The sequence below is a fragment of the Colossoma macropomum genome, unplaced genomic scaffold (genome assembly GCF_904425465.1).
Source record: "Colossoma macropomum unplaced genomic scaffold, Colossoma_macropomum, whole genome shotgun sequence".
Lineage (NCBI taxonomy): Eukaryota > Metazoa > Chordata > Actinopteri > Characiformes > Serrasalmidae > Colossoma > Colossoma macropomum.
Genome location: NW_023495385.1, coordinates 43,876 through 58,161, shown reverse-complemented (window position 1 = coordinate 58,161; position 14,286 = coordinate 43,876).

Here is a 14,286-nt window from a genome sequence, read left to right as displayed (position 1 = left end):
CTCCCTCTGCCAAATGAGATTTTGTGAACCAATTATCAAGTCTCTGTGCTTGAGTCTAGCGCGGAATTGAACTGGCACATGTGTGTGTGAAATTGTAATTGGCTCCATTAAAATCATTTCCACAGTGAATATAAATAAAATGATTAAGTAACATCAGAACAACAAACACCAGTCATTTCACCACCGGCCTCTCCCTCTCTCTCTCTCTCTCTCTGCCCACATCTTTTGAAATGCTCACCAATTAGCACTTCTTCTTCTAAGCAGTATTTACACATCTTCAGCATCTACAGTTGGACCTCCTCCAAGGACATTCCGACTGGGCACATTTGATGATTTACACTATTGCTGCGTATGACTATAGAAAGAATTATCACTTGTAAACACTGCTGATAACCTGAATAACAAAGCAAACAAAAACAATATGTTTCCATTCCTCACAAGTTCTGCAATTATGTAGTAGCTGACATAATTATGCCCCGCCCACTTATGTACTCTTTCATAGCTGCGGTTGCCAGGTTGGACAAGCTTTATAGAATGTTGCTATTCTAAACTGGAGTGCACAGCAAGTTTATGCAAAAATGTGTTGGGTAATAACATGTTTGATTTCAAATATATGCTGTGCTTATATTTCTCTAACCATTCAAAGAGAGCCTCGTTTTGTGTGAGTGGACATAACTTTTCAGGGGCATTGGCAAGATGGCCATCAGACCTTGGCCATACCTTCATGCAACATCCTTTAAATATGCAAGAGTGTTAGTTTGTTTCTAGCATTGATGTAGCAATATTCATACTTAAACGTTGTAATTCAGAGCATCCAGGGTCATTCAGGTCATTCAGTTCAGCTTTAGAACATTTTTGCTTACCAAGTGGTGCAATAGCAGCAATTTAAACATAGAGAAAAAAGCTTAGACCAAGAGATCCTCAATTGGGCATGACATTCACTACAAAATGACCAATGATTTGTATAGCTGTTCTGGAAGAATACATGGGTGGTGGAGCATGTATAGGTCAGTTGATGTGCTGTGTTTCTGCAGGATAAATGTGCGCTATGCTGCAGTTTAAGCCTTTATCTTTGTGTCAGATGGCCGTGATTCTCATGGGGCAGCCCTGCAGTGGGTGGAGGTCAGATGACGAAACCTGATCTTCTATCAGTTCTACCCTGTGTGTGTGCATATATGAGGGCTGATCTGACAGCCTGAACACACACGCAGGGGCTGTTGTTTCAGGACAATCAGTGCACCTTTCCTCAAAGACGTGTCAAGGACCCCAGAATGATAAAGTGGTCGACCCTCAAACACACACACATACACACAAATGCGCACACACACATGCTCACCCAAGAGCAAATAGAGAGCAAGCTCAAGGGAGTGATGAGCGTTTAGTCAGCAGTGCTGTGGCAGCAGCAGTGTGAAAAATCAATAGGGCAATAAATAGCATGTGTAAATGTGTGTGTGTGTGTGTGTGTGTGTGTGTGCGTGTGTGTGTGTGTGTGTGTGTGTGTGTGAACTGGATGTGTTGGAGATGTCTCTCAGGTTTAGTGAGCTTCTCTTCATCACCTGCATCATCATCAGCAGGTATTTAACAATAAAATTTTCTCATTCCAAAAATAAAATTAAAATTAAGGCTTCAAATTGGTGGCTATCAGTGTTTTTAGCCATTCAACATACTTCTTTCCATTTTTATAAATAAGATTAGGTCGCACAGTGTCAGAAACTACATAAGTAAAACTATTTCAGATTACATTAACAACTGGATGCAGTTTGAGGCAAGTGTGTGTTGATTTAGGCACCCAGTTGGTATGATGCTAACTGGCTGCTTTAAGCTTCTAAAACGCCATAATTTATTATTGACATTAGATCCAACGCAAAACTAAAGAAGCCAACTTCAGGCAGCAAACATGTCGTGCCTGACTGTATACCTTCAGTTTAAGGGGAAACTGTGTAAATGTGATTTTCTGAAAAGGCAAAGCCAAAAGTCAAGCCTTTCCAATGGGAGGAGAGGTCAAGATTTGTCTTCACTTTTGGCCTAAGCTGTTCTTATTGAGAAACCTTGCTTGAGAAGAGACCCCACAGATTTCATAAAAATCCTAGCCAAATTGATTCCCTTGGCCATGTTAGTTAGTAGAACTGGAATAGTCATTCCAAACAAGGGTGGTTGGAAAATGTAGAGAGAAATTATCCTTAAGTGAAATTATAAGTACTTTATCAAACTGGAGTGAAAGTAAGAAAGTATTTACACTCAAACAAACTCAATCGTGTAAAATAAAAAGTAAATGATTTCACAAATACATCAGATGTTTTCTAAAGAGCAGTACTGGTCCTCAGCCAAAGATGATTTAGCGTGTTTGTGAGCAGTATCATTATACAATGACATGAATTTGGTTGGATGTTTTCATAAAAACAATACATCATATATTTGGCATTTGAAATTTGTACTGTGTACTTATAAGGCTTAAATGAAAATGTAATAAGTAAAAACAGTGTTTTTTCTCTTAAAATGTAATTGAGTAAAAGTACAAGCAATTCATTTGAATTGTGCTCAAATGCAGTGCAAACCTTCCAAAATATGGATATTCATGTTGGTAAGAGCTGTAGGTTCTACACCTTTAAGAGCCACCTAAAAGGACCAGCTCTTCCTGGACAGCACACTTAGAGCTACTGTCTGCTGCCCCAACATGTTCTAACACTTTGGCTTTCTTCTTAGTACCTTACCTGAATTCACTGCTCAGATAAAATGATATCCTTACTCTGAAAAATAAAGGTGTCTGGAGTGATGCCATAAAAGAACTACTTTTGGTTCCCTGAAGAACCTTTCTAAAAATGTTTATTAAAGAACCATATACAAGTATAAAAAGTACCTTCACTAATCATGGACTTCTCACACTGTTAGAAATAAAGGTTCTGTGCATGCACATTTCTGGTTTATCACAGTACAAACAATATAAAATGTACCCTCAAAGGTACAACAGTGGTTTTAAGGTTCAATTGTGTACTTTAAATAATTTTTTCCAGGTGAAAAGTACGTATTTGTACTTTTTCATAACCTAATGTTTTAAAACAGAACAATAACATAAAAAGCCTGGACATGAGTGGATTATGATACAATTATGCTCCCTGACTAAAGGTACTGAGATGTACCCTTGAGGGTACCACCCCAGTGACAAGAGAAGTACTGTCCCAGTGACATTATAGTACATTTTTTCTGAGAATGCAGAGAGTCTTTCTTCCTTTGAGACGTCCATACAAGAGGAAATTCAAAAAAACCTTCCTGATTTTTTAAAATGACATTTTATGTTTACACCACTCACAAATCTTGAGATAAGATTTACTATTAAAATAAATTGTATTTACTTATTTAAAATGATTTTAAAATCATTTGAATGCATTGTTAAAATTGAAACAATGTGAAAAACGAGCATCAAAATTCTTGTTTGACCTAAAATAATACAGCGTCTGTGAAGTCACTGCTGAGACATGCACAATATGACTAAACATCACTAAAATACAATTTCAAAAAGAATGATTATCTAATTTTTGTCAGCTGATGTGACAATAGAAATGACAATACCCAGACATTAATTTTTGATGGTTTGTTCTTGTTTTGAGCTCATTTTAATGACTTTAAATTTGTGGGACACCCCTTGCCACTGCAATGGTAGAATTAATCACTGACAGTTTGACAAGTCAGTTTAAAGTATAATCTGTGTACATAGATTTCCACAATAAGTATAAAAAGGTAAATTGTAGAAGCTTTTACAGCTGAACCGCACACTCATAGTGTTTATGACCTCTGGTGTACAGCACTGCACAGAAGTCAGAGACCACCCTTCATTCATTTAATTTTACATCCAAACAGTCATCAAGTTTAAGTTTCAGCCTCAACACATATAGTTAAGAGAAAATCAAACAGAAGCCTCAACAACTAAATATAATATGAAGTTTGTCAGTCTTTAGTTTGTGAACTCTTTGTCTTTATTACAGCTTCCACTCTTTTCAGGACACTTGCTTTTAGTTTTTCAGATAAATCTGCAGGGATGTTTTTCACACCTCCAAAGCTCAGTCTTAAAAGTTGGTTGCATGATGTTGAGGTGTGGACTCTCAGGTGCACAGTCCATTGTTCTGAGAACACCAGCAGCTTCTTTGTTTGATTTGTAATTGAGTAGAAGTGAGAAGTATTGAGTTGTCTTCTCACAGTGGAGGGATTGACAGAAACTTGTGGATTTTTTTCAGATCTGAAGTAAGAGTGGAGCACCTCTCTCTCAAAGATGAAAGCTTTAAGTACTGTTTATCTGATAGGGACAGTTTTTGTGGTTCGCAAGGTCTTGCACGGTTGTTAGAAGTCCAATTTTTCCATCCTAGTTTCTGGAATGTATGTTTTTCACAGATGTTTCTTTGACTGTCTACTCACTTATGCAAGTGGATTATTTTATGCCTAATCTCTTTAGACATATATCTTGTAAAACGAATGTTGTGCTCAATGGCTGTTTTGACTGGAAATTAAATAAATGAAGGGTGCTGTCTGATTTTTGCGCAGTACTGTAATTCTCAGTGTGTCTCATTTTGTCACTCACAGCAGGCAGGGCTTACAGATCGAGTGTGTATGCATGTGCTTTAAAGCAATGTCAACTAAGCCTTCAAATGTTAAATACACACACCATGCACAAAGTGAGAAGGCCAAACTTAAACAGTTTTTTACCATGATAGAATGAAAGCAATTACTGCTGGACTGTTCCCTCAGCACATCAATCTGACTTGATCAATAGATAAAGTCGTCACTATGATTGATCACGCAATAACATGAAGGACAGTAAATCTGCAGCAACAGTATTTTACAGCAAAACAGGAGAACTGCTAGTAGAGGTATGAGATCCCAAAGGCTTCTGGTTAATGCAGATACTGCAGTGGTGGACTGGGGTAAAAGCATGGTGAGCCAGCCTGTGCACAACCAGGCGTGTCCTATTAGCTCTAGATCTGCTTCAATAATTAATCTGAATACAAAAGGCCTGCACAGTGTTTCAAAAGACTCAGCGCATTTGTGTGCATGTGTGTGTGGCATGTATGTGTCCTCATAGAAGTGCACAATCTAAAAAATAAAGGTTCCTCAATGGTTTATGGCTTGAATGTACAGTTCTACGAAAAACCTTTATATTGGTAAGGGCAACCATTACATTTTGTCAAAATTCTTTACACTTAATAAAGGTTCTCGATACTTGCAAAAGTAGATTCAAAACCAACAATTGAAAGGTTTTTTAGAAGGAATATGCAATAAAAATTAAGAAAATGTACAAAGAATGTTCAAAGAAGTCATTGGACCTGTATTAAAATGGGCCCAGCATTTAACCCTGAGGCACTCCGCTTCAAGTAGTCCATATATAGCAGTGGTCACTAACCTTCTTCCTGGATATGCACTGTCATGAAATTAATGGTAGTAGGAAGTAGACTCTGCTGGAAGGTAGATAAAAGGTTGGCGATCACTTTTCTATGGCATTACTTCAAAGAACCCTTTGGCTCCATTATCTATATACAGGCCTTGACAAAGTCCTTGACAAAGATTTCATTCATAATGTAAATGTAGAAATGGTGGTAATGTCTAGAGGAACATTATAGATCCATTCGATTTGGAGATATGTGTAAAGATATAGTTTATTCAGTAATTTGATGGTCTTGTTGGTTGGTGTTCACCTATACATCAATGGTACAAGCCTCTACTGACTGACTGATGGGATAGGCTTTTCCATTTTTATGCCTTTCTTGACACACTTATTTACAGATTACTTCATTTTTGCCAGGTCATTCTACCTTTTGTGAAGGCGTCTTTGCAGAAAGAAACCTCTTGCAGACAGAAGCCCTTGGTTTGCGTGCTTGGCTGCGCCATACTTTTGGTAAGAAGCTGTTTAATAATTCAGCCTAACATTTTCTCAGCGCTCAGAGGAACCGGGGTCAGCCTGCATTCCAACAAGCATCAGTCTGCCATTATCATGCTTCACTGAGCTAAAGGAGCCTCCCTTCACCCCAGTCAGCCTCTACATCTAACCCCCCAAATCTCTTCTCCAGAGGAGAGAATGAAAAGAGAGAGAATTGAGAAATAAAATGGAAATTGAAGGGAGATATAATGAGAAAGGGAGAAGAAGCCTTGAAAAAAAGCACCTTTCTCTGTAAAAGATGTAAAGAGATGTCCTTCATAAAAGAGGACACATCCATGCACCTCCTCAACCACAAAGCTTCAGATGTGTGTTTGAAGTGGTTCTGGGAGTTCTGGAGAGCAATGACTGGCCAGAGGACTATATTGAATAATGGAAGCATGGATGTCAGGTCTAGAAGGTCTAGGGGTGAGATCGTACATCAGTAGAAATCAATAGTGAATTGCTGCCAGCATGGTGTGTGGATTATTGAGTGCAGGGCTGTCATGGTATCAGCTGATTGGACAAGTGTCAGTAATGAGTGGCAATTAGAGAGATAAGAATATATGCATATAACTGTCAACTGTAAAGACGATTATTCTGCCTGATGCACAGAAGATCCAAAAAGCTGGAGTGCCTCAGGGTTTAATGCTGGGCCCATTTAATACTTCGTCTAGTGGTTTCTTTGTGCATTCTTTGTACATTTTCTATACTTTTATTGCCTATCCTTTCTAAAGCTTTTTCCATTCTCTCTTTTACTCTCCTCTCTCTCTATCTCTAGCTCTGTCTCTCTGGAGGTGTTTTCTGCTTTATCTGCGAGTCACACCTCATGAATTATTGAGTTTCACTTCACAGCAGGGAGAAGCCTGCACTTTCATACCATCTACAACTCAACAGAGAGAAAGACAGGAATAGAGAGAGAGCGAGAGAGAGAGAGAGAGAGAGAGAGAGAGAGAGAGAAAGAAAGAAACAAGAGCAAAGACACAAAACGGCTTACAAAACCACCAAAGTATACACTTATTTCAGTGCACAAAGCCAGTGGGAAAAAATTAATTTACATTTTAAAATGTATTTGCCTGTCTATATGTATCACTCTGGATTCTCACAAGGACAATAAAACACACTACATTTAAGATTCATGATGTTTCACTTTTTGAAATGGGGAAAAAATTTTGCTCCACATAAAAAGTCCCTGTTCTGGAGTAAGGTTTTCTCCCGGTGGTCATAACAGCTCTGATTGAAGCTGCTGTGGGTGATTTGTTCACAGCATGCCTGTAATATATAATGTATGTCAGGCAGTGAGTGAGGACAGCGTAAGTCATTTATGAGGAGGAAATAAATTATGGATTTATGGTTGTAGACTAACTAACCTGAGTTCTGTTTATCATGTTTAAGAGCAGCAGTAATTAAATACACTTGAACGTAACTCACCAATGTGAAAATGGTTAACACATCCTCTACAGAGAACACACGTCTGTATATTTTAATGTATATTTTATGTAGAACGTCACATCTTGGGGTTTTGGGTTGAGGTTAAGGTTAGGGTTATGATTAGGGCCAGGGTGAGGGTTAGGTTTTGGGTAAGGTTGGGTACGGTTAGGCTTTGCGTAATGGAAGTAACATATTAACAATACATCTACTTAATGTCAGTAACGTATCAGCAGTACATCTACAAGACATTTACTTCAGTGTATTCAGATGCTTCACTACTGCTACTTCACTGATATGTTGTTGATGTGTTACTGATACTCTGTTAAGATTTTATTAATCATCTACAAAGGACCACTCAAAATAAAGTGTTACCAAAAAAAAACAAAAAAAAGGCAGAAAATGCCATATTTAAGTGTGTTCTCTGCAAATGATTTGCTAACTTATTTTCAGCAAAATGTAATCAGGGTGTTCACATGTTTGCGTATGACTGTATATCTTAATTCAGAAGCGGATTTTTCCTTATACATCAGTAGATGGCTGATGTATTAGAAGCAGTTGTTCATTGTTATTAAAAGGTGATGTGTTCAGGCATAGTTTTCATAGAGCACAGTACAGTGTGCAGTGGGAATTATATCACCGCAGTACATTGTATTTGCCAGCCGACTCATGTTTTATGGCATACTGCATATATTAGGTCTAAGATATTATTATAAAGAGCCTTTGAAAATAGAGGTTTGCCGCCCAACCCGAGCCTGACATTGTATATCAGGTTTCAGGCTGAATTTTCAGGTATTACATCGGGCTTGTGTTGTTTTCTGATAAGTGAATTTTTATACAGTAGATTGTTGTTTTTTCTTTCAAAGAATAACATAAATTCCAAATTTTTTGAGATCTTTCTTTCTTTTTCTTTCTCCCCCTCCCTATGAGTACAACAAAGCCAAGCTAACAGTCTTTACAGACATTACGACCTCAGATAAAAAGCTCAGACAGTATTTTGAGCAGGAGGGCTGGTGCGTCGTCCCTTTGACAACACATTTACTGTGGACGCAGCCATTCTGCAGCGCTGCGGGCACGGTCAAGTCAGGCTGGGCTCGGGTTTTATGTCTAGCAGTGCCAGTCATGTTGGGTCTCGCAGTCATGGGTACGGGTCAGGGTTGCTCTTTCTCTCTCTCTCTCTCTCTCTCTCTCTTTCTTTTTCATTTTGTCTGTTCTCTCTATCCTATTCTCTATCATTTTCTTTGTTTTTCTGTTTCTCTCACTTTTTAGTTTTCTCTGTTATTATCTTTCTATTTCTTTCTCTCTCTCAACCTTTCTTTCTTTCCCATTTTCTTTTGTCAATTGGTCTCTCTATCCTTTTCTCTATCATTCTCCTTTTTTTTCTGTTTTTTTTTCTGTCATTCCCTCTTGTTCTGTTTTCTCTTTTGCTTTCTGTTTTTCCCTCTCATGTTATCCCTATATCTCTTTGTCTATCTCCATCTTTTTAGTTCTCTCTGTCATTCTTTCTTTATCTTTCTCTATCCCATTTTCTCTGTTATTTCTTATATACTTTAGCATTGTCCTTATCTCTCTCTTTCTTTCTGTTGTTTCCTCTCATTCTCTATTTTCTCTCATTTTCTATTTTTCTCTCTCTTGCTCTCTCTCTCTCTCTCTCTCTTTTGTTCTCTCTTTCATGTTATCTCTCTCTTTCTACCTACCCTCTCTTTCCCATCTCTCTCCCTCTCTCTCTCACTTTCTCTCCCTCCTCAGCCTACCCCATCTGAAAGGTGTAGCAAGAGAGCACACCCTTCTTAGAACAAAGGAAAGCGTGGTTGAAAAAAATGGAAGGAAGTATAAAAAACACAGGGAGAGGGAGGGAGGGAGGGAGGAAAGAGAGAGAAGGTTGAGGCATTTAAAATGTGAATATTTAATAACAAATATTCAAATATATCACAAGAAATAACTGAGAAACAACCAAAGGGGAAACTGTATATATATATATATTATGTACAGTTTGTTTTATGTTTTACATATATATATATATATATATATATAATATGTAAAACATAAAACAAAGTAGGTTGTATCTCTGTAGAGGATGTGTTAACTTATTTTCACTTAGAAAAACAACAAAACGTGATATTGTGTGTGTGATTCACTCTGTATGCAATGTTAATTGACTTAGGTTTGTAATCTAATCTTGACCTCAATAAACAAACAAAAAAATGGCAAGCATACATACATACACACACACACACACACATGCTTACACCGGACAGTAGGTGGGCATCTTACATCCCACTACTGCATCTCTTGTCCCAGTTGGGGTCTCTGTATTTCTCTATTGAAGCAGAAACCTGGCTTCCATATCTCTCTCTAGCAGCTGCCAAAACCGTCACCCTCCATCAGAAACAGCCTCCGTTACAATTTTAGTTCATAAGAGACGTGCTGCAGAAAAAAGGGGCCCCAGCTTGTCATTTCAAATACTTTACAAGCAACTTTTAAGCTGTCAGTTTTACATCACTATTATAGAATCATCCACTGTGCTTTTATGTAGTGTGTGTAATAAGACTACAGTGAAATAACACAAAATTTAACAACAAAAAAACTATGCAATAGAATGAAAATGTTTCTTTTTTATATAAGTAATTATAAAGTAATTGTAACTGTGGTCAGTGGTTCTGCTACCACTCCAATCTCTTCTGCACTTCATTCATTCAGTGTCTATACGTCAAAATGTAATTATTGAAATGCACAGTCAGCCACAGTGATTAGATATCAAATGGTTCATCACAGAGAAACATACAGATCTAGATTTTTTTTAAAGTGGTGGTGATAGGAACCAGGGGTCCATATAGTATAGCCATTTTATTTACTGTCCAAAACAACCAGTAAGAGTTTATATGTAATATTGATTATTGCAAAATAGTGTTAAATCCAAAAAAAGGATGTTTAGCCTAATAACGCCCTGCATGCACCTCTCTGCCATGGATGGATTTTTATAAAATATATTTTAGGATTAAAATATCATAAAACATGGTCACATGCATCAGGCAGTTTAATCATATTCATTTCATGTAATAGCTCTCAGTGAGGGATCTTTTAAAGGCATTAAACTCTTCAGACGTCTGGTTCCTATCACCACCACTGTGAACAATTTTGACTCAGAAAGTTTATCTAGAACAGAACCCATCATATCAGACCACTCTGAATGATTTTATTTACAGCTTAAACACTGAGTTAGGAAGAATTTATATTTTAGTTTATTTATATTTTATTTTTTAATTAAATATAATTGCTTGTCCATGACCCCTTTTGTACTTACCTAACTAGATCAAGCTATAATGAATGTCAAACATTCTTGTGGATTCTGTGGATACTTTGCAGCATTTTGGCCCCTGCAGTTAGCAAATTTTGTTAGGCGTTCTAGATAAGAGCGTCTGCTAAATGAAGAAATGTTAAAGCAATTATTTGCCTCATAACTTCTTAAAATTCATATTTAATCTAACAATATCAGAAATTACAGCAGAACATATTTTTTACCTTAGCTTCAGTTGCAATCAGATCCTCACAGCAAAATTCTAACATCTACACTTTAAAAAGGTGGTTCTTCAAGGGTTCTTTAGCAAAGAAAATGGCTACATAGAACCACAAACTCGCAAAGAACCTTTTGTATGCTTAAATGGTTCTTTGCATGGTGAAATCGTTCTTCAGATTGATGGAGAGTGTGTTGTGTACGGTCCTTTATAGCACCTTTCTGAAAAGGGCTCTATATAGCACCAAAAAGGGTTCTGCTATTGTTATAAGCTTGACACTGCAACAACAGAAGAACCCTTTTTGGTGCTGTATAGCATCAACTTCAGCACATTCTCTGTCAATCTGAAGAACGCTTTTACAATGCAAAGAACCATTTAATCATGCAAAGGGTTCTTTGAGTGCCCATGGTTCAACGTAGAACCATTTTCTTTACTAAAGAACCCTTGGAATTCTTTTTTACGAGGGTTGTGTAAAGCCTTCCCAGAGGAGTAGAGGCTGTTACTGCAGCAAAGGAGGACAAACTCCCTATTAATACACTTGATTTCAGAAGCACTGGATAAGCAGGTGTCCGCAAACTTTTGGACATTATGTAGATTTTATATTCCGTTAAGAAGGAGATTTGCATGCTTTGCGGAGGAAACATATGGGGACTTTCTGTGAAATGCCAACATAACAACATTACGGCAGAGTTCGACAGAGAGGCTCTGTTAAAGCTGCTGGGTGCCACACCCAACCAGCCTAGCAGGAGACATGTGCTAGAGAGGGGGGAGGAGAGAGAGAGAGAGAGAGAGAGAGAGAGAGAGAGAGAGAGAGAGAGAGAGAGAGAGAGAGAGAGAGAGAGAGAGAGAGAGAGCTGGGTGGGGGTCTCCTGACACCTAGAGAGCAACACAGATACACCTCACAACAACATGAGGGAGGGGACACAAACACACACACACACACACACACACACACACACACACACACACACACTGAAAACAACAGACCGCAGTTCTCTTAAATATTCATAAAGACATACCATCACTGCAAGATGTGCCAAAAATACTCCCTCATGGACAATCAAATGTCCCCCCTTTATTATTAAATGGTCAGGTATTTATCCATTGTATGGTGCATTATGGGTGAAGGACATTCCTGTTCTTTTCTAGCTACAGGAATATTATTTTTTTGTCATAACTGACTCTACAAAACAGAAACACCCGTTACAGTTTTGGTTTAAAACTCTGGAGTATTACTTTAATATTAACACGGCCAATACTGGATAACTAAAGTCCATTCAGGCCACATTACTAAACATTTACTGTCATGCTGTTGTCTCTGAACTACTGTGTTCCACCAACATGTTAACCAGATCATCAGCAGCACATCAGAGCACCATGACTCCCCCTACAGGATGGTTAGCTTACTCACCAGTTATTCCAACTTCTTCATTCAATGAGTCTTCAAACGTTTGTTGAGATCAGCTCATCCAGCATTTATTCTGTAATCAATAGGATTAATAGAGTTTTTCCTCCTTTTGCTGCAGTAACAGCCTCTACTCTTCTGAGAAGACTTTACACCAGATGAATATCTGGAATTTGAATGCATTCAGTCACAAGTATTAGTGAGGTCAAGGTAATGATGTTGGAAGACCACTCCATCTCATCATCGCTACAGAGAATGCAGTTCCATGTTCCATGAGTCAGTGCTGGGGAGCTTTGAAATATACTGAAATATACATTAATAAAGATTTCACTGTCATATATGATTATATGTTGGCAGAAGAGAGCAGTTTAGCTTTGAGAGGAGGCAAAAAGATACTGACCCCAAATTGATCTTTAGTTAAAGTTTTTCATAAAGACTTATTCTTGTTTGTTTTAGCTTCACCATCTAGCTAGATTTAGCATTATGTGCTAGCTATATGCTAGGGATTAGCACCATTAGCTAGTTAGGATCAGTTAACATTTTTAGTAATTGTACGCAAATTGGATGCAAATTTGGTCTGGAAAGTGGGAGGGACCACCAGGTATACCTACAATATACTTCAATATTAGTTCATGCTTCATATATTTATGTTAAAATTATTAACAAGAATTAAATCATGCATATTCAGTATAGAGATTCAGTGGCTTTTGTCTGTCTGCCCATTGCTGTAATTAGCAAAATTCCCAATAATGATAAATATGTTGATAATTAAGAAGAAAGAGGAATTTTTAATAACTTAATAACTTAAATAAATGTTATGGCTAAGAAGAATCATAATACAGTATAGAAGTATTAAAAGGATTCCAGGGCAGGTTATGCTTTTTTCTTTTTGCCATTACCGACTATAACTAAGTAAAAACAATGATACATTTTAGGTTTAAATAGAGTTTTAAACTGTACTCTGAACTTTTACACTCTACTTGCTGCACTCTTAAAAATAAAGGTGCATAGTTCTTTGGGGAAAAGCCATAGAAGAACTACTTTCAATCCCTAAAGAACCTTCCAGAGGACTGATTGTTTTTTTTGTTTTGTTTTTTATGTTTTTTTGGAAATGAGACGTGATTATAAAGAATCTTTTTTTTAAAGCTTTCGAAGTTTGGAGATCTTCCACATAATGTACATGAACTGAAGGGTTCCATCACACCTACATGAGCTTGTTGAACATTCCATCCCAATTACTACTTGAACTAATTGAAAAACTAGCATTTTTTGTTTCAGTGGTACTTTTATTTAAAATATAACACAGCAAAGTGAGAGTATTAGTAAGAGTTTGTAGAGCTATATTGCCACCTATTGGTCATTAGGGAATTTACATGAACTGGAAGAAAACAAAATAAAATGGGACAGAACAGTCAAGTAATAAGCATACTGATTTTGTATTGGTGACCATTTTTGCAACTGTTCTATATTGTAAACTGGTGTATATTGTATAATTATAGTCTACAATATAACAAGCTTTTAGAAATTCTAATGGGAAACTTTGATGTATCTTTGTTTTCACAAAAAACAACATACAGTAAAAAGTACTAGCACTTACAAAATGTAACCACACTCAAACATTGTATCAATATAATCTATCTAAAAATGTTTTTTTTTTTAACTTAAAAGTAGCCAAGCTGCCTTCAAAATGTAAGTTCATTTAACTTCAAATAATACGTTAATAGAATGTGAGACACTGATTTTATTAGAAGTTCAATTAACTCAAAAGATTAAGACAGAATATAAAGAATACAAAGGTTACTTACTTTTCTAAAACAACATAAATCTTGTTTGGACCACATTCCAACAAACTTTTGACAAACAGGCAACCTAAAGCATGCAAAATGTCAAAAGAAAACATTAAACACTGGTTGCTTATTTTTTGTTTGTTTTTTTTTAAGTCAAGAATTGTATATGTGTGTGTGTGTGTATATACAGAGATTGACATGGTAAAGTGTGTACGCTTATGAGTTTGAGGATCGACATTGCCACCTATTGGT